Source organism: Erigeron canadensis, chromosome 1, assembly GCF_010389155.1.
Source record: "Erigeron canadensis isolate Cc75 chromosome 1, C_canadensis_v1, whole genome shotgun sequence".
NCBI lineage: Eukaryota > Viridiplantae > Streptophyta > Magnoliopsida > Asterales > Asteraceae > Erigeron > Erigeron canadensis.
The window spans coordinates 30,977,006-30,996,320 of NC_057761.1; the positions used below are offsets into that span (position 1 = coordinate 30,977,006).

General features: G+C 30.7%; 1 non-coding gene across 1 annotated transcript; it reads left to right on the forward strand.

The window, feature by feature from the left end:
• The first annotated feature begins 16,084 nt into the window (after positions 1 to 16,084).
• TRNAP-AGG lies at positions 16,085 to 16,156 on the forward strand. The gene has a single exon. It is a non-coding gene; the product is annotated as a tRNA-Pro (tRNA).
• The last annotated feature ends 3,159 nt before the right edge of the window (positions 16,157 to 19,315 follow it).

Genomic DNA, 19,315 nt, shown 5'->3' on the forward strand with positions numbered 1-19,315 from the left:
GCCAAATCGATGGTTTAATTTGCTTATAGATTTGAAACTTGTTTATAGGCATCTAATGTGTATATATATGCATGATATACATTATATTTTATTTTTAAAGGAAGGTGAGCTTTACTTTCCAAATCTATCTTACTTTATAATACTAGTGGAACAATGTTGTTTTTATATGTCTTGTGGAAGAAGAAAAAATTAAAATTAGAAAAGGATAGAAGCCTTTAGTGGCCGGGTGACAATTTGATTAAACATTTGAGAAGCATGAACGTAAGATCAAGGAACTATCTTCCAACTAACTAATTAAAAAATCCTACTAAATTATAAAGTTAGATTTTGAAATAATTTAGTTGTCTTTTCTTGTATTAGTAGTTACTTAATTCATCCACTATTTTCAAATTGTATAGTTTTCAGTGAATGGTTAGTTGAGAATCTAAAATTGTTTGTCTTCATTATAAGTTAGCGAAACCATTATGGAACAAACTAATAATATAAGACCATTAACAATTAATCGTCACATCATTATCCTAATTAAACTGATATGTTACATTAGAATCGCATCAGCGTCACTCTACTTACATAGCAATAATTCTAAAAGCTATACCTCAAAACACCAAAAAACTATAACCAATCGAACAAAACATAAATATTAAACCTCATAAAATAAAAAACATGTAACATTTTCACATCTAAATTTAGATATGTACAACCTCATATTCATATTCATATTTATAATATATATCTATGGATATATCAAAAAAATTTGAGGTTAAAATTGAATTATATATAATCATCTCCTTCAATTCACCAAATATAACCTATATCAAACATTTGGAAAGATTGTGGAGTATAACGATTTATTTATAGCATGCATACACTGCACATTGATAAAAAAAAATGAAATAAAAAATAAATTTGATGAACTTGGCATTGAGTTTAGTCTAGGTCCATCTATGAGGAGGAATTTAATGAGACTTTAAAAGTAATGACCGGGATGAGTCTAGAGCTATTGTTATGATTATATGAAAAGATATTTTATAATTATCAATTATTCAATTGAAAAAATATGATATATACATATATATATATATGTATATATATTTTTTTTATTGCCATTTAAAAAAAATAAATTAAAAGCAATGAAATTCATTTTTTACCTTACTTGAATGTATAATAATGCTAGACTTGTTAATATCAATTTACTGGTCAATTTCTATATCTCAAAGATGTACTCGTAACTCTTTTAATATGGGTGGTGTAATCCATAGTCACCTGATTTACGATTTGTTCCGGTTCGGATTCGTGATTCAGGATTGCAATTCGCGAGGTCCCACGAATCTGGTTCGGAGAGGGTAGACTCAGTTCGGTTCGCTTTCTTCATTTCGATTCGGTGAACCCGAATTTAAAAATACATTAATAGACTCATATATTATAATACTACAAAGTCTAAAGATTTTCAATATTTCAAAAAAAAAATTACAAGTTATTAAACTTAAAAAATTAAAATCAACTACGAGTACATAAAATAAAACAAATACTTAATAATTACTCAACCTTTTGTTTTAATAATTTACCCATCTCTTTGGACATGCATTTATTATATATTAATTTGATAATTGCAAAGTTCAATCTAATTAAACCAATTTGAACCCAAACACAATTAACTGAACCCGATTTACCACCCTCTACCAGTTCTGTGTTTTTTGTTTTTGGTTCGCAAATCGGTACGCAAAATATCGCAAATTGGATCGTCGAATCAAAAACGAAATTCGCAGGGTCTTCCGTGAATCTGGTTAGTATTGCGTAGTCTTTATGAGATAATATAGATATATAATTGTGAGCAACATATCTTCAATGTTTATGTCATCATTCAAAATTAAAAGTCTGAAGTCTCGTTTGTCTCCTCCGTTCTCTATTGTTTTTATTTTGGAAATCTATTACTATATGATACTTTAAAACACATGGTACATGAATGGTATAGTCCCTAAATATTTTTTTATTATCTTTTTATTAGACAACACCGTCGATTTCTAATATACATATGAAATATATGACAATGTCAATATATGGCAATTTTATAATGTTATCTTTCCTTAATTTTAATTTTATTCCCCGTTTATTATTTGTTAATTTTTCTGTATTCATTTGTATGTGGCATTAATAAGGATGGAGAATTCCTAACTTGAGAGGTAAAGTTGGAGGGTTATTAACCATTGGATTAAAACTAGTGGTCAAAATTCAAACTTGAAAAGTAAAGTTGGAGGGTTATTGACCATTGGATTAAAATTAATGATCAAGATTCATTTATCATTTTTGAATCTTGACCATTGATTTTAAATTAATGATTGAGGTCATCTAACTTTACCTGTTAAGTTACCCTAATTTGAGGGTATCTCAACCCCAATAATAATCACAACTTATCAAGTATGTTTAGCATAGACGGTATATATGAGGCCAAAGGAAAGGGAGAGGGTTGTGTAGGCATGCACATAAAGGAGGAAAAAAGAAGAGGGAAACTGGCAGAGAAGTAAGGAAAAGAAGTAAATGGTATGGGGTAGTGAAGAATACTTGTTTTTATTTTTTTTCTTTTTAATTAGTCTTTGATAAGGATAACAATAATGCTTATGTGACGCAACCGACTTCCGTTCATCATATCCACTATTGTATATGGAAGAAATTGATGAAGTGGTAACGAAGTCTCTCTATGAGGGTTTGGATTTGGAAGACCCAGGTTCGAGTTGAAGGGGTCAAAATATTACTCTAATACGTTGTCGTGCATTTGGGCAAACTAGCAGGGTTTACCTTCTTACTAGGTATTGGATAAGGGAGATTTCTAGTTTGGACCCGGTTAAGACAACAAAGTATGGACCTTCTGTTGTGATATTCGGTCTGTACCTATAAAAATATAGTGAAGGGAAACCAATCGAGAGGAAGAAAGAAAGGGGAAGGAAAGAGCGACATGAGAGTGAAAGGTGAAGTATAGTGGGGGATACACACTTTTTCTTTTAATTTCTCTTATTCGTCTTTGATAGGGGTGACAATGCGTATCTGACGTGATGGGCATGAGTTATCTATATCTACCGTAGACGGATATAGATGGTAAAAATTTATGAATTACATATATGGATATGGATGTCTATCGCCTATAATGGATCGAATATGGATGACCATCGGTCGTTTATGGAATACCTACTTCCAATCCGAAATATTATTTAACATAGAATTTGCTTGAGGCTTGTGTTCGACTCGATCAGTTTCTTTAAAATAGATTCATGTCCATACATCGTCTATCATCTCCTAATACATTGGCCGAGGTAGTAGGCCAATAATAATGTCGGACTTGACAACGATGTCTCAAAATTTGCTACACTGTCATATATGTGTTTTGACGGAGGGTTGTGTGTATATCAACATTCTAATATTCCACCATCACCAAATGATTGAATGAACTACCAAAACACTTATATATAATAAAAATAGTAACTATATATAAAGTTAATTATCATTAAGCATAGGTGTTAGTGTGTTACATTTTGATATTTTCTTGTTCACTACTCCGAATAATGACATTATTTCATTAAGTGGAGATATAATACCAATAGGCAACTCAAAAGAAACAAATTTGAGTTTTCTTTGGACTTAATGCAAGTTTATGCAACAAATACATCACGTTGAGACTCGATATCACATTTTCCTTATCTCCATTTTTCAGTATTTTGGACACACTCTAGCTTGTACATTACAAGTCTCTCATCAAAGTGAACACACCAAGATTCGAACTCAAGATGGCAATATCAATTTCAGAGAGTTTCATCAATTCTTCTGTCCTTCAAAGAGAAAAAAAATCAAAGTGAACACACCGACCTCATTAATATAATATACATATATTAATTATTAATCGATCAAGTACCATTTAATTTGTGTCTAAAGTTAGTGAAATAAACAATTTCCACTAAAATTCCCAACATACTATGCTTTTAGTATATCACCAAATTCAGTTATAATGTAGTCATATAATATTTATCTGAGGTGTTTTTGATAGTAGCCAAATTATAGTATTTTGCATATTGATTCAATGACTTATATTCTTTACTTGTTTGCATTTTAAGTCCAATTTGTATCTTTTTAGTTAGTTATTATTTGTGCAAGTATTTTGTAGGTCCAATGTGTGAGTTGGATGATTTCGAGACCAAAGGCTAGCTAGAATGTGCAAATAACGGGTTTGAAATGGTAATCTAAGTAAAGTGGTGATATTCGGGTATAGCACTTGCCAAAATTGATTCAAGAAACATAAGTGGACACTGATGTCGAGAACTTCTCATCAAGTCTTGAACTTCATGGTGGACTAATGTTGTTGATTTTCATTGGACCAAAACATAGAAGCCGAAGTTTTGTGTGGGTTTCCTCGACGAACTACACACAACACAAGCATTTCACATTTCAATTTTTTGGAAGATTTATTATGTTCACTGGCCAATCACAAGATTTCTTTTAGTCTTTGGACTACGCGTAGATGAGGAATCAAACAAATGGGCACACAACATGTTTATTTTTATTTGGATTTATGGTGATCTCATTTTTATTTGAAGCCTGGAGCCTTGAACGAAAGAAAAGAAACAAGCCCATCTGAAGAAACCAGGAGCCCATCAAAACCCATGAGCCCAGTTTATTTTAGCAACAAAAGCAGATGAGTTGTTGCGGCTAGATAGTGGACACGCGCACAAAACAACAACAATTGCAAAAAAGGATAATTGGATAGAAACTCCATGATCTCATGTACCATTTGGTATCCACTAATTACTGATAGTGTCCAAGTAGTTTTCAATCACTTAATAATCCCCAGATTATCTCAAGTTTGCCTTTAACAAGACTTGAACCCAGGATCCCCTGGAAAATGGCGGCTGGTGGTCACTGGCTATTAGTCAGTGGTTAAAAACAACAATTGTAATCAGTACCTAAAAATGTACACAATTTTACATTTATTTTCATAGTGTGTATCAAAATTCAATCTCGTGCATTATATGTAATGAACTTTCAAATCTTGTGCATTGTATGTATTCGACCAATTAAGAAACTTACAAGTGGCAGCTAATATGGTTGCCACATACACCCGACTACATACAATGCACAAGATTTGGAAGTTTATTACATACAATGTACGAAATTGAAGTTCGATACACACTATGACAATTCGTGTAAAGTTGTTTACATTCTAAAATATTAATACTTCTTTTTTTATCTAGCGTGAAACAAAGGAAGGAACCCACCAATCAGTGACCACTTGGGGATAAATACACTTTTTATTTTGGGAGAGCTATGTTTTTTTTATCAGACAGATTAGAAGGATATTTCATTTGTTTGACTGGAAAAAAGGCCACAAATCACCCACTCTTTTATTTTTTTTAGGAACTGCTTACTAAATTAAAGATGATTGTCTTAGCTTGGAATAGAGTTGTTGAAGAGGTTGAAGATTAAATGAAATTCACCATAATCTATTAATTGTTTTCTATTTGTTGGTTGTAATATTTACTCTTTTATTTCATTCAATTCTTATATATAAACATAATTTGTATATGTCTATGTGTATACTTGATCGTTTATGTTATTAATATTAAACGATGATTCTTATATGTTTACTTAGACGATTTAAAATTTTTCGATAATTTGTGGATTTTGACTTTTAGAGTTAAACTTTGATTATATTGAACCAAAAGTGTATAAATTCATCCACACTATGAAGTTTAAAAAATCCACAATTGCATATGTGGATTTTTATATTTAATTTATGACAACACTTTTGTCCACAATAACTATTATTTGCAGTGTGAACAAAAATGTGTGACAAACTAAATATGAAAGTCCACATCTAAACTTGTTTGTGTGAACTTTTAAAACTTCACACTTTTTAGTGCACGTGTTTACATTGTTACACACTTTTAATTCAATATAGTTTTACGCACATAAACGTAACATATTATTATAATTTATTCACGCTAATTAATAGTGGATAATTGTAATACTATAGGTAATGAGTCTTATCTTGAATGACCCCATTTTGTACGTAACCCATGATTTTTGTTGCAACCGAAGAGGTTATAGCTCATTGTGGTTGTAAATTTGGTTAGGATGGTTTCGGTAGCATACTATATAGAAAATGTACCGACAACGTCAAATTAATATCAAAACCGAAAGGTCCAATTCCTATACTGAATCGGGTACCAACATTGCGGGTACAATAGTGGTTCGATACAGAATTTTGGTATTAGTTTCGTTTCGGTATTTCGTGAGGTTTGCTCCATCCTAATCAGTGTCGGTCCTGAAGAATCGGATACTATGGGCAAAATTGCTATAATATGCCCGTATCGAAATTTTGTATGCAAACAACATAGGATCAGGTTGTATCATGTCCGTTCAAATGGCTTATTTATATGCCAACTATTATTAAATAAATAAATATTACAAATTTATAAGTTCATGAAGTAAATGTGAATTAAAAGTTTCATGTTAGAAAAACTGTTAGAAAAATTAAAAATAACTAAACTTATTATTAGTTAATTTATTGTAACAAGAACGTACTATTTAAGTAGTGATATAGTTTATACTCTATATTAGTTAAGAATAACAACTAATATTTCATACACATAATAATAGTTAAAAATATTTTGATGAATTGATGGTGTACGTTAATTGATAGTGTACGTTGAAATGGTTTATAATTACATAATAATAGTAATGTGATAAGATCTATGATGAATTGATGACATATTTTTGTCAAAAAGATACTCCGTATATGTTTATGTACATCTTTTTTAATTAGTAAGTATTATATATTTTTTAGGGTTAAGTATCTTGAAGTGTAAGGAACTTTACAACTTTTTCTATTGTGTGTATGCATCAAAAACTTTGAACATTTTATATAAGGATTTCGTTAAATTGAACGCATAATGGAAAAATGTATACGTGACAACTATATGAGCTGTCCACGTAAAAGTTTTTTATTGGTCAACGTAAAAATTTTACATTAAGTGTTCAATTATAGCGAAATACTTACATAAAATCTTTAAAATTTTTGATACATACACACAATAAAAAAAGTTACAAAATTACTTATACTCCGGGATATTAAACCCTATTTTTTAAGATGTATAGATAGTCGATGTTGTTTTATTGGATGAATATGTTTAGAAATTAATGAGACGACATGGTTGGATTGTAAAATTATGGGCATTGGACGTGGAATGACTTATCAAGAAAATACACGTTGATTCACATTAGGATTTTGATTTGGATGAAAGAATTTTCATATTTTTTTTTTTGAAGTTTGAACAATGGATGAAAGAAAATGACGACAATGATATAGAGGCTGACGTGTGGAATGATGTGCTTGATGACGAAGAGGAATAAAGGGACAATCATTCCGGCTTTTGTTGGAAAGGAAAAAATCCATAAAAAGGAATCTTTTTACTCAAAAATTCTAATAAGAGGAACCTATTTCGTTTTTGTTTATTAAAAGGATTCCATTTTCAAATATTTCTCAATAAAAGTAATATCGCTAGTTTTTAACGCTAGATCTTCGTTAACTGCAAACGTGGCATGTCACGTCATCATCTTCTTCATCAAATTTTTCAGGCAAAAATTCCGGTAATTATTCCGGCACTCATATTCTTCACATCTAATTTATGGCAAAAAAAACTAGGCTTTCAAAACACACATAACTAATCTAAATATGAGAATATAACAAGAACAATATGAGACTTTAAATCTATTCATATTCATATAATATAACCAAGATTATACGAATACAACAAATCTACAAGAAGAAACAATGTTTGTAATAACCAATTCCAATACAAGAATCAATCTATTTCTAATCGATCTACTCCTATGATGTGACTAATTTATACCTATTACCCACATCGTTATTAGCCATTTTACCATATGTTTTAAGTCTTTTTTGTATGCATTTGGCGCATTTATGGTGTTTGTTAGTGTTTACAGGCTCTAAACAGGTTACGCGTCCATTTGGTACAGTTTCAGGTGATTATTGGCCAAGAAGTACGTTATGTTGATGAGAGTTGATTTGAGTGGAAGAGACGGCAGAGTTTGGCAAGTATCGAGATCGAAAGTAGTTGGTTCTGTACAAGCCAAGACTGCGCCGCAGCCAAAATCCTCGGAAACAAATGAAGATTGCCCCACTGCACCGCAGTGGGGGTCGTAAGTAAATGACTGCGCCGCAGTCAGGAAAGGAAGAAAAGAAGTCGTGGAAACGTACTGCGCCGTAGTGGTGTTTTGCTTAGCCACTGCGCCGCAGTCACCATTAAGTCAAAGTCAAGACCACCTCACTGCGCCGCAGTGAGGGAAGGCTCAACCCCACTGCGCCGCAGTGGGTGCACGGGAGGATAGACCTTTCCTTGTTTCTGCATCAGATTTTGGAGGAGTATAAATAGAAAACCCTAGGTCGAAAATCAGGCATCAAAAATCTTTCTCGGAGCTGTTCTACAAGGGTTTTTCTTCCTCCAATCAAGATTATTTCTTAGGCGAATTCGTTGAAGATTCACGGGCACCCATCTAGATCGTATCTACTTATTGTCTTGCATTTTATTTTCCTTAAACGATTGGTACATCATGTGTCTCTTCTATTCTATTCATTATTGTGAATTGATCATGAGTGGCTAAGCGTTTAATCATCCACCTTGATGAAACTAGACGGATAATGTGATTGCAATATTTTTAATTCAAAAGGGTTTACTCAATTATCGCTGTTCTGTGATCTTGATGATATTAACTCTTTTCATTAATTAATTTTGATATTGGTTGCATATGATTCTTCGTTGGTGGTACCAGTTGAATGTGTATGTGATTTTAAAACGGTTACTTGTCTATAAGTAATTATCACTAGTTCATGGTATGATAGTGAATATCATTTTAAGAAAAGATTAACTTTGTCAACGTGATTGGTATCGGTTGGTGGTACCACGCTATTGTCACATAGGTACAATTGATAATTTGATAGTCAACAAAACTGATTGTTAGAAGAATTGACTTAGTTTTGGTGGTACCAGCTTGGGTAATTCGACTAGTAGTTAGGTGATTCGATAATTTGTTCACGGTTGGTGGTACCACGTGAGTAGCTTTATCTTGTCACGACTATTTTTAAACTCTAGAGAATTTGTTCTTCATTAAATGCAATCACATTTGAAGTCGAGGGAAATCAAGGTGGATGACTTTTAAATATATTGTTTGAAGAGTTCTTTTAAATTTATTTTGCAAACCCATTTACTTTATTTGTCAAAAGGATTTTCGAAACAACACCCGTTTTTCAAACCATTTCACAAGCAACTAATCATTTCCCAATCCCTGAGAACGAACTCAGACTTATCTCTTAACTATATTACAAACGATCGGGTCCACTGCCCGTGAGTGCGTAGTTGTGAGTTTTTGGGTAGTTTTAGTTTATAAATTTAAAGCTCGATTTTGCACATCATCCTATTTCACACTTAGATTAAGAACACCAATCAAAAACGATGGTGGCACCTAAATATCACCCTCTCAATATCACCTCCGCTCACCACCTCCATCCAACCGCCGTCGCCGTACTTTATATATATTAAGAAACCGGCGTCGCCGTTGCTGCCCTGCAAACCCACTGCCGTCCTACACCACCGCTACACAATCATTGTCTAGCTGTCGACTATATTTCTTTACTTCTCCGTATCTCATTCTTGAGTTTTATATCCAGATCTACCTAAATTTTTTCTCTCTTCCTTCTTTCTCTCCAAAGGCCCGTATCAAGGGGTAGGGTTTCGAGGGTGGTAGTACAAATTCATTAATAAGAGTGGCGATGCTCTGGCAGCGGTGGTGGCCGTATCGAATAGGAGAATTTATGGTATTTAGAAAGACAGATCGTGACGGAGTGGAATAAGGTGGAGATGGTGATGTAGTGGTGGCTTTCTGCGATGCTCTGGCAGCGGCTGGCCAGCCAGCAGTGGTGGTAGTAGGATTCTTCAAACGGGAGAGAGAAAGAGGTGTGATTTGGAATTTGGTGTGTAGGATACTGAAAGAGAAATAAGATTGTATATTGAGTTAGCTCTTAGCTGTCCATATCACTTTTTTTTAATGTAGTGACAAGGTGATGTGTCACTTAACGAATATTTGACGTTAATTACCTTTATTGAAAAAAATTTCGAAATAAAATCCTTTTAATAAACGAAAACAAAATAGGTTCCTCTTAATAAGAATTTCAAGTAAAAATGTTACTTTTTTATGAATTTTTCCCTTTTGGAAATGATGATTGAAATTTGTATCAAGATCATATTGTTGAAGAATATGATGGTGGAATTTAAAGGCCTTCAAATATTATTATGAATTATAAATTCATAATAGAATAATTACTAGATTTAGGTTTGTGTCTAATATACGGAACTTACGGAGTTATTAATATTAGATACTAATTATTATAGTTTAAAATTTAATATATTCTTTTGAGTAATAAAACTTAATATAATATATTGAGTAACACAAATTTGATTTATATATCAACACTATAAGTTTTATATGAAATATTTTTAAAAAAAATATGTTCATCGAAATTGTTTACTGTGACATGCTTAGCGAAATTTGAATATCATAAAATATAATATGTTTATCAAAGTTATAAATTGTGACATACTTAACAATATTTCAATGTTAAAATATCATAATAAGTCACTATCATTTTATTTGTTATATTGTTACACATGGTGTATTATATTTTAATTTTATATTATTGGAAATAATATCTTATCCTTAGATAGAAAAATATATTTATATGATAGAACATATTGTTGAATATATACATTCTATTCTATATGATATATATATATCAGTTATTATTCTATGGGAGATGACATTTGTACCATTTGTTTTTATTAATCTACCAAAGTTATGTATGGATTACTTGTACTGTATGTTATAAAATTTGTACAGTTTGGTAAATTTATCAAAATGTTTGGTACGGATATCAATTCTCTTATTCTATTAGATAAATATTAGTTATTATTCTATCAGATATATATTAGCTATTAATATTTATTTGGTATATTAAAATTAATGGGTAAAAAGTGTAAATTTGTGATAGAAAAAAAAAAGTAAATTAAAGTCAAAATTCAAAACAAAAGTCAACGTTAAGAAATCGAGAATTGTGATTGGTCAATAAGTTATTTGAGCAACTGTATTTTAGTATAAAAAAAGATAGAATAATTATTACTCAGTATTATATGTAACAATTTAAGACATATTAGCTACTAGCATGGTGCCCGCGCAATGCGGATCCGGTGACGGCGATGACGGTTTAGTGGTGTCGGTGACGGGTGGTGATGACATCGACAATTGGTGTCGAGTGGCGTAACTGTGTAAGTTGATGTAATGGTGCTACTGGAAATATTTTAGAAGATAAGAACTTAGAATGTAAATTAGCAAGATAAGGGTTTAAAGTGTAAATTAATTCATTAAGGGCAAATTTGGTAATCTCTAATAACCCTTTCCATAAAGGATGTTTATTAAGTGTAATTTAATACTTTTCCATCAAACCATTTTATAACACTTTCTAAAATTAGGGGGTTTTAGATAATAGATATAGATAGTAAAATTTTATGGCTTTTTTATTTTTACCACCTAAGTTTTTGAGTTTTCAACTTTGACCACCAACTTTTTTTTCCCTACTTTCTACCCATTAAATTAAACTTATTTTTCTAACTTTTACTTTTAAACTTTTGGATTTTGTAACTTTGGCCACCCATTTTTATTTTTTACTTTTTGATCCCTTTAGTAAACTTTGTTCCTAACTTTTACCATCAAACGTTTGGGTAATGCTAGATGTATGTTTGCATGATGCGACGATAATAGTAGTAGTGGTAGTGGTGTGGTGATGGCGGTAACGACTAGTGGTGTAGGTTATCAGTGTAAAGTTAATTTATGTAAAACATGACATTGTAGTTATTTTAAGAGTTTATCTATATATGTTAAAAAGATTTTTGCACTACTTTTTCTTTTTTGTGTTGCACTTTTTTACATTTATGATACACTATTGTAATATACGTTTATCGTTTATATATATCAACCACCTTATATGCGTTATAGTTTTACGTATCGTTAAATCAATCCGGGGCGCTCGGATAAAGAACTAGTTATAAATAAAAACATTGAAAATTTTTCTATAAAAATTGAATTGGATTGTTGGAAGTTAAGTCAAGCCCATAGTTATACATAAGTTTTGCCTATATTGAGTTTGGACCGTTATCATTTTTGTTCTGAGGCTTTATTTAGATTTTTTAAATAGGGCCTCTAAAATTTTAATAAACCCTATGCTATGAAGTATGAACCATGAACGTGAAAAGCCTAATAATTTTGCATTGCATTGACATCCTCTAAATTATAACTTTATTGGTATAAAACACTAAAATAAAGAAAAAAATTTCATGTAAAAAATATTTGAATTGAAAAAGTATAAGAATCTTTGAATTATAACTTATAAATATTTATATGTGAATGATATATATAAATAAATTTATTTACATATGAACGTATCAAGTTATATTTAATATTATTTATATTCATATGTGAATGATATCTTATCCGATGAAAAGCTACATAAACATAATATACGAGAACTTGATAACGATGAAAGGAGAAAGCTTTTGCAACAAAAAAATTGTTGGATAGGATCCTCTAAAGCTGTAAAGTTGAAAATACTGTAGAAATTATATAAATATAAATAAGATATAAGTATATAATTACAAAAATCACCACGAGCCAACAACCTGCAAGATGCAGAAAGATTGGTACTGCATGAAAAAAAAAAGGAAGAAAAGAAGAAGAGGATATTACAATTACAAGAAATGCTAGATAAACTAACATCAAAAAAAGGGATCAGAAATAGATGTGTCGAAGTGGAGTTTATCAAACATCAACTTCTATAGGATGCATTTTAACTTCCAAATCTTATAAACACTCATGAAACTTTAGACCCTTGGGATGCATACATGTGAAGCCTCCACCATCAAGTTAGCTTGGGTTGGACCATCACAACTAAGGTCTCTAATTACCCTACCCAACCCTTTTCCATGTCTAGAACCACCACTCCCCTCTTTCCCATGGGCTTTTTGGTGTCGGTTTCGTCTAGTTTTAATGGAACTCATGTCCATCTCCACATGAAACCCAGCCAATTTAAGCCCATAATAGTACCACTTTAACTTATGTGATCCTGATGAAGACGGAAAAGCCTTGTTTGTTTTACGCTCACAATCATGATTATTATTTCTCCCTTTGTTCATTGAAATTAACTTTGCAAATTCTCTGTCTCGATGATAACCCGAATTCACATCAACTTTGGTGCTTCTATTCTCACGTTTCTTGAATTCTTGAGTGTTGTTTGAAACGGGTTGTTTGGGAACTATCAATTTTCCACAAAAAAGGATATCTTTGTTTGGAAATATGTTTAAATCTTTATTATTTTTCACCCATTCTTCACTAAAGAACCTAAAGCTTTCTTCACCTTTCATGGAGGTAGTGATGTATTTAGTTTCATCGCCATAAATAGGAAGATCACAAAGAGAATTTAGGTTTGGATTAAGATTTGAAGGATGATGTTTAGTAGCCATGACTATATATGAGAGCTTCAAAAGAGAATGATTAGTTAGGAGGTTTTGCTTATGATTAAATTAGTGAATTATTATCATGTCTAGGTGTGCATATATATATACATGCATCTTATATGCATTATTCTATTTATTAGGGAATGTGGGTTTTAATTTTAAAATCATTAGTTTATATTAATTAGTGGAACTACTTTGTCTCTACATGACTTTTGATATAGAAAAACCAGATGGTGATCACTAGTTGGTCAAATATAAAAAGAAAATCATGAATGTAAAGATCAAGGAAAGATCTTCCCACTTATAATATATTTTAACTTCACTTGTAAAATAAACATGTTTTGTAGCTTTTTAACCCTTAATTACACAGTTACATCCAAGGTCATAAAACTCTCTCGAGTAGACTGGGTATCCAAAATAAACTCCTGACTCCCCACATCGCCGAGTTGAGTCTGAGTCACGAGTTCTCCAACCTTGATACAGATTAAATGATGATGAAACGTGAATCTATCAACTAATCTAATGTTTAATTTTCAAGTTTGAATTATTATGTTAATATTTTCAAACAACTATGCTTAAATTTGAAGTCTGAAATATATTTTTAAAGTTCTATTACATATAATTTCAAAAATACTTATGTTTGTATATATAATTCCAATTCGAGTTCTCCCCGAATTGAGTCCAAATTCTCCAAAAATTCCTAACCCCCTCCCCCGCTGAGTCGAATCCAAGTCACAAGTTTCCAAATCCTGGTTACACCCTCAAAACATTAATATAGAGTATACGACTTTAAAGCATATTTCATGTTATACGGCTAAAAGGTGTGATGTACAAATCATCACCTATTATTAAGGTATACACAACTTTTTTCTTGATATAAAATCATAAGGGTGTATAATAAAACATAGGTATTAGTTTTCTGGAATATAAGAAATTTTGAACGAATGTCTATAGTAGGAAATAACTAAAATTGTGTGTATTGTATGTAAACAACTCGAAATAATGTTTATTATATGTAAGAATTTCGTTTCAACCAATTAAAATCTGACAAGTGGCACCTGTATATGGTTGCCATGTATGTTTTCTTACATATAATAAACATTTTTTCGAGTTGCTTACATACAATACACATAACTTTAGTTTTTTCCTACTATAGACATTCGGTCAAAGATAATTACATTCCAGGAAACTAATCCCTAAAACATACCAATATCTCTGATTTTTCATGTAGACATTTTTTTTTTTTTGAATTGTGTAATCAATGTTAAAATATTGCTACACTGTTCAACCTTGATATCATTTAGCATTTAATATTTACATTTAAATATTTCAAATATTTTTGAAGTATATTTTTACATGTTAATGGTATAAGTATTTTTTTTATTCCATATACTAATTCTTATATTGATAATGTTGTGAAACTCATGTATTTACCACGGGTACACATAGTCTAGATGATTATATTTGATTTCTCTTATTAATTAAACCAGGGTATGAACATTTACTATACCATTTTTCAAAGTTTAGAAGTTTGTAGGAAGTGTCACGTCTATATAAACCAAACAATAATCTTATTATATTTAATTAGTAATTATTAAGTAACATGTGTAATTACTCATAATTAATCATTAACTTATTATCCCTAGCTTGTCCAAACGAATGAGCCAAAAATTAGACCCTTTTAGAAGGCCTGAATTAGAATTTAAAAGCAAACAATAGTAGAGTCAATGACATGGGAGGTGTCCCACACTCTCACCTGGACGTGTTGAACCATTATTAAGTCAGTCTTGTTTGTGACTTTTGAACCAGAGCCCTTCGAGACGATGATTCAACTCGTTAATGAAAAACATGCCACAATGTTAAGTTGTTTATACGTACCAATAACTTCTTTCTTTTTATTTTTTATTTTAACTATTCTAGATACATTATTGACTTAGAGTATGCTTTATATGTAATGTAAATGGTAAATAAATGTACGAGTAAGTTAGTAAAACTAAAGGTTAATTAAATAAGTATAAGTAAAATGCTTAAGACATAAAATGTTAATATACTTTTTACAGAAAAGGTTAATTGTATTACTTTTATTACTGACAAAGATGGTTATTAAATTTTCAAATTTTATATAAAGATGGTCCTCATGTAACCTGATGATCGATAAGATCAACTGATAGTAAGACAAACGAGTGAATGACTTACAAAATTTGGAAGCAAACCGTAGAAAACGATATTAGGTGTTTATTTTTTTTATATCACGATGATGTATTTCTTTTGTTCTTGACTTCTTTCTCAAAAAATTCACGCTCTCGCTACAATGCTATTTTATTTTATTATTCAAATTAAATTTACTCTGTAACTAGTATTGTCAATGTCATGTGTAATATAATGGCAAAGCAGTTTATGTGAGCGATAAAAAGCTTGTTACACGTATTGATAAATGTAAGTCTAAGATAAATTTCAAAAGCGGGCATTTGGTCTAGTGGTATGATTCTCGCTTAGGGTGCGAGAGGTCCCGAGTTCAATTCTCGGAATGCCCCTTTCAATTTTTTTATTTTTGTAACTTGAGTTTTTTCATTCATCTCGTATTTGCTTGCTGTTTTCACATTTTATCAGATTCCACCCAGCTTTGATCTTTTCTAATTCTTAAAAACCTGAAAAACAAAAGTGTAGTTAGGTCTTATCTAGTTGAGGTTTTTATCAATAACGATTAGTTGCATAAATGATAAATATTTTTATAATAAGCAGATTTATATTACATTATTACTATACCAAATTACAATATGAATATCTTATGCATCTCACCTTACAAGGTAGAGAGCTCATCATCTTAATACCAACTGCACATTACATATTTATACATCATGCTATAAAGCTTGAAATTGTGGTGTATTTTTCAAATTGTGTGATACATGTATCATTTTCCATTTTTCCTACAAGATATCATGTCTTTTAATTTAAAGTGTTATGTTTTACTTACGTCATATGTCACAAGCTGTTAAATTCCTCTTATAGTTTCTATAGCATACATCGGACCCATCAGCACGTGTAACTTTGTATAGTACTTGAATATGTGATTTGTTGAGGTTAGAAAATTTCTAAAAAAACGCCTACAAATGGACCATACATCGTTGCATGATACATTAGGCCCAAAGGACCTTCATTTGGCTCTCTCAATTTAGCAAAGTGGGTTTGGAAATTTGTTTTTATTTTGCGTATATGTATGAATATATGGTACGTTCAATTGTGGTGATATGTAATTATGTATATCACTTAGTTTTAACCGTACATCATCAAACATATTTTACGGTATTGTATATTATAGTATTCTAAAGCACAATTGGACAATTGATGGTATACGGTTAGAAGTAAGTGGTTTCATATCATCATATATGTAATACAAATTTTTAGCTAATATAAGTTGGCCTCGTAGCCAAGCAAAGTGGCAGTTTACTACGATTTTTAATAATGTGTCATGGTAATGATAGTGTAAGATAGGGTTGTTTAATTTGATGGTAAAACTTTAATTTTTAAAAATTAAATAGTATGTTTTTAGTTGGATTCTTGATTAATAAGATTACTAGCTTAATAACCCGCGTATTACGCGGGCAAGAAAAATGTTTAAAAATTATTTATGATGTACTACGTATTATAGTTAACATTTGTGATTAATGCATATACTAAGACTAAGAGGAGTGGTGTCGTGAGAAAGAGGGGGCGACTTGTGCCATGTGGCATGTGGGATAAAAAGAGTTGCCCCTCAAAAAAGGTGGAAATGGGTGGGTTTTTAAGGGGTGGGCGACTTGTGTCATGTGGCATGTGGTAATGATTGATTTAATTTTATTTTTGATTTTTTGTAAACTTTGTTATAATAAAAAGGAAATACATATATATTTTAAACATAAACAAATTTATTAAACATAATTAAAATTACTACTAGTTAATCATAAAAATAACAAAGTTCTTAAAATAACAAAGTTCGAAAAATAACAAAGTTCGAAAAATAAAAAAGTTCATATAAATAACAAAGTTATTAAATATAAAAACTAATCAAGACAAATATTTTTCACGAAGCGCTTGTTTTTTGCGTTCCATGATGCTTCGCTCCGGCTCTTCAAGGTGGGAATAGTCGGTACCCAACAACTTCCAATCGCGGTCTTCTTTCATGATCTTAACTTTCTTTTCCTTCAACTCAATTTTCTTCGAGCTCATATCAAACAACTTATCCAACTTTTTCACAATTCCTTCAAACGTCTCCATATACTTACCCTTTCCTTTCCCCTTGCCTCCCGAGCTCGACCCGGCTTCCCCTCTCGACGCTTTCTTTGATGCGTCCCTACCAATGGGCCGTTCTTGAAGCCCCGGCTCATCATCATTATCACCTAACTCTTCAAACGAGTTAAAGTCAAAGTTAACCCTAGCATCCGACCCTTGACTAGCCACTGGGTCGGTGGATGATGAAGTCTTCGACCTTTTGGTCGTGGGTTCACCGAGATTGGTCCTCACAGCGCTTTTGTCCACGAGATAAAACTTCGAACTTTACCTATATAAATATATATAAAACATAATTACACATAATAAAAAGTAATATATGTACATATATAGATTAGACATAATAAAACATAATAAAATGAAATGTACATATATATATACATATATATACTAGACATAATTAAACATAATAAAATGAAATGTACATATATATATTAGACATAATAAAACATAATAAAATGAGACGTACATATATATATACATATATATACTAGACATAATTAAACATAATAAAATGAAATGTACATATATATATTAGACATAATAAAACATAATAAAATGAAATGTACATATATATATACATATATATACTAGACATAATAAAACATAATAAAATGAAATGTACATACATATATATATATATATTAAACATAATTAGACTTAATAAAAAGTAAAATATATACCGAATTTTGCCCCAAATTGATGAATACGGAAATGGCTTGCGATAAGTTCCTTCATACTCTTCGTTGGCCTTTCTAACACGATCTAAATCGTTTTCCCCACTTGCATGACCGATTCGAGTATAGATTTGATTGAAGTTTTGAATAATTGGACGTATCTTCCTCCATTTTGCACTCACAACTTCGGGGTCACAGTAATCTATCGGCTTTTCTTCTAATGTCGCAAAAGCCTCGGTTATTCGTGACCAAAATACCCCCTTTTTTGATAATTTGCTACAACAAAAAACAAAACACAAATAATATTTCAAATAAAAAAAACTGTTTTTTTTAATTAAAATACTCGGCTGTTTTTTTTTTTTAAAAAAAAACTGTTTTTTTTAAATAAAAAACTGTTTTATATAATAAAAAAACTCGGCTTTTTTTTAAAAAAAAAAAACTTTTTTTTTAATATAAAAATCTGTTTGTTTTTTTAAAAAAGTCGGCTGTTTTTAAAAAAAAAAATTAAAAACTGTTTCTCTTTTTAAGAAAATCCGAAATATATTTAAAAAAATAAAACTAAAACAGTTTTTTATTTTATAAAAAAAATGAAACAGATTAAAAAAAAACGAAACAAATTTTTTTTTAAAAAAAAAAATCCGAAACAGTTTTTTTTTTTTTTATAAAAATGGGCATATTTATATATAAAAAAAATAGTATGCGTAAAAAGAAAAATACCACATTCTGGGTCTTCGGTCACCGATAGCCAAG